The following is a 3268-nucleotide window of genomic DNA, read 5'->3' as shown; positions in this document are numbered from 1 at the left end:
TTTGTCAAACTGTCACCTTTCTCTAACTGTGCATTCTTCGACCATCTTTAGACAAACGCGTTGTCTTTCACTTTATCAAGGAATTCATTCTTAATGGCAAAACTTTCTATTAGTAACCAAACCGTATATCGACACCTCCTTTTAGGATGAAAATGTTATGCAAACACTATTAAAGAAAGAAGGAAGAACCCAAGTCAGAATTCATACATAAGAATGAAAATCAAACTAATCAAGAAATTATCAACCACCTATTCAGGAAACCACTAGGATTAGGTGTAATTCTACCTAAGGCGGGTTCCTACAGCTCACTATATGTGATTTAGTTCTAGAGTAAAGGTACCTGAACCAGCAGATTCCTCGACCCTCGCCCATTATAGGTTCAGATGGATCAAGTTCGGTTCAGGGGAATACATTTCCTTATGCCCGTGCGGAGGTGAAAACCTCACGAAGACATAAGTACGGATGTATTCCGAAAGCGATCCCCTAGCCCATGCGGAGGTGAAAACCTCACGAAAGCATAGTTTCTCACTCCCACTTAAAAGGTGCGACCACAACGGTCATGCAAAATGATGCAAGAATATATCGAAAGACTCGACAAATAAAGTAAAACCCACATGATAAAAACTGACAAAAACACAGAAAATACAATGAGAGGATCATAGATTTAAAAACCAAATTTCCAATTTTTGACAATAAGATAGAAAACAATCAATTTACAGCTCGACTCTCTGATGTCCCCAGTGGAGTCGCCAAACTGTCGAAACTATTTTTTGAAAACGGGAAATTGACTTTGAAAATGAAAAGTTGGGAGTCGCCTCCAATCGTTTTTAATAGGGTGTGATTGGTTCACCTCAAAACACGGTCGTTTTTAATAAATAAATAAATTTTTCAAAGCGACGATTTTGGTCTCGAAAATAAAAATTGGTTCGGAGTCGATTCGTGACGAGGAAGGATTAGCACCCTCGACCGCCCAAAATTGGTACTTGATTGATTATTTAGTGTCTCAATGTTGAAAATTAAAGATTTGGACAGAGTTCAAAACGCGATCCTCCTTTTATTGGCTTTTAAAACATTTAGGTAAGTCAAATGTGTATTAAAGACCATCTCACCTTGAGGTAAAACATTACATCCAATGACGTTAGGACACAATATTTTGACCCTCGGATGTGATCTTGCCTTTAAAACGTCGTTTTTAGCTTTAAGAGGGTATTCGAACATTCAAAGCGACCAAGAAAGCGAAACCCGATGACGTTAGGGCACGATCCTTTGAATTCTTTAAATATCGAACATTGCCTATGTTTTGAAAAATTTTGAGAGTGAACCGATAAAGGGATATTTTGATATTCAAAACAAACAAAGAAGGTGAAAAAATAAATAAATAATAATAATTTAGTATATAAAAAAATCAATGAAAAAAACTATGGTATATAAAAATAATAAAATAATAAAGTAGGTTTATTAAAAATTATAAAAAAACTTTAACGAAGAATATATACATATAAAATTATAAATAATGATAGTAAAATAATAGTAGTAAACGGTAGGAAAAAAATAAATAAAATATGATGAATAAAATATAATAAGTATAATAAACTATATTTAAAATTATTATAAAATATATATAAAAAGAAATAACACAGGAAAAAAATGATTATTAGCAAAAGAAAAAAAATGATACGCCAAATAATGTAATACATATAATGACAAGTTATACATAAAATAATTAATTTTACTTAAAAAATGTATACAAAGCATATAACAAATATAAAAATAAATAAATAATATAATAATGTGAAACATAACTCAAATTGACTAAATTAAATGGAAGAAAAAATAACGAAAATGATATAATAAGTATAATAAATAATAGTGTAAAAAAATAATACAATAAATAATAGGAAAATAACCTAAAATAGTTAAATAAAATAGAAATAGATTAATAATAATAGTACCAAAAGAATTTAATTTTGTGATAAAAGTGTTTAAAATAAGCAAAATAGGGCTTAATTGAGATCAAAACGGAAGTTCTAGGATAAAGCACAAATAAAAGGGGAAAGGAGGACCTCATTGAAGGGCGCGTGGAACAAGGGGGTTTAAAAATGTAATTTACCCAAATTTCTAAACCTAGCATTTAATATGGACCAAATTAAAAGTTGCACAAAATTGCTGGGTGAAATTCAAAAACAAAAGTGAAGCAGATTTGGGCAGCAAGAAAATGTACAGAGACCTGATGCACAAATTAACCCCTTAAGGGCAAAACACGTGGGCCCCGCCACTTTAAAAACTATTGAATGGTTCTGCAGGACCCATTTTATTTCTTATTCCCATTGTTTTTCAAACAAAAAGAAGTAGAATGCTTCTTCTTCCCTGCTCCCTTTCCATTTTTCTTTGCTAGGAATTCAACCTAGCTTGCGCCACCCTGGAGGATCATCGGTGCCACGCACCTCCACCCTATCGCCGGTTCACGGATCAAGACCAGGTAAGCCCTCCTTTCTCTTTTAACTTTGTTTGATTTTTTTCAAAAATAAGGAAAAAAAAAAAGAAAGGAAAAAAAATGTAGATGCACAACAAAGGCTAAAAACTTTGAAAAAAAAACTATAATCACCTTTGATTCTATTGGATGGTATTAAAAGTTTACTCAGAAATCTGGTATATTTCTCTGTATTTCTCTTGATTCCCCCCCGAAAAAAAAAACTCTCCTTTATACCGTATTTTCAATGGCTTTTTATAGCCTAGAAATAAAACAAGGGAAAAACAAGTCTCCTCCTGTTACTATGCTTCTTGTTGTTTTCTGTTAAAGATATAGCCGCGAAAATCTCGGAATCGAGAGGCGTGGCGGAGTGGGATGCTGGTGAGAGGCGTGCGGCGCGAGGACTCATGCAACAACTTTGAGTCTCTGTTCGTTTGGGCCTTGTTTGGGTCTATTTTTGTGCCTATTTTTCTTGTATTGGATCATGGCATGAATTTGGTCCTACACTATAAACTTATGTATAGTGTAGGAAATAATAGCAAAATTTAAATTATAATATAAGGGTTCTAGAGGGATTTTTACCACAATATTTCGAATTTCAAAAGTATTTCTAAATTGACTTCAATTTCACAAAATATATTATTTAGAGATATCTCGAGGTTTATGGGTGTCAAGGTTTGTGCGGGTAAGGGATGTTGTCTAATTGTATACTAAATCTTTATAAACCATCAAAGGCTAAGTTTTGTGTGTGTGCATGTTGCAGAGGAGAGCAATTAGGAAGGATTGTGGTTATCCTAT

At 33.0% G+C, this 3268-nt stretch overlaps 1 long non-coding RNA gene across 1 annotated transcript; it reads left to right on the top strand.

Moving 5' to 3' along the window:
• Positions 1 to 2171: 2171 nt before the first annotated feature.
• LOC128291810 (uncharacterized) lies at positions 2172 to 3057 on the top strand. Its single transcript, XR_008281736.1, has 2 exons — positions 2172 to 2479; positions 2801 to 3057. It is a non-coding gene; the product is annotated as an uncharacterized LOC128291810 (long non-coding RNA).
• Positions 3058 to 3268: the final 211 nt, after the last annotated feature.

This window comes from Gossypium arboreum, chromosome 4 (genome assembly GCF_025698485.1).
Source record: "Gossypium arboreum isolate Shixiya-1 chromosome 4, ASM2569848v2, whole genome shotgun sequence".
Classification (NCBI taxonomy): domain Eukaryota; kingdom Viridiplantae; phylum Streptophyta; class Magnoliopsida; order Malvales; family Malvaceae; genus Gossypium; species Gossypium arboreum.
The sequence above is the reverse complement of the archived record's forward strand: the minus strand, read 5'-3'. Positions and strand labels throughout refer to the sequence as shown.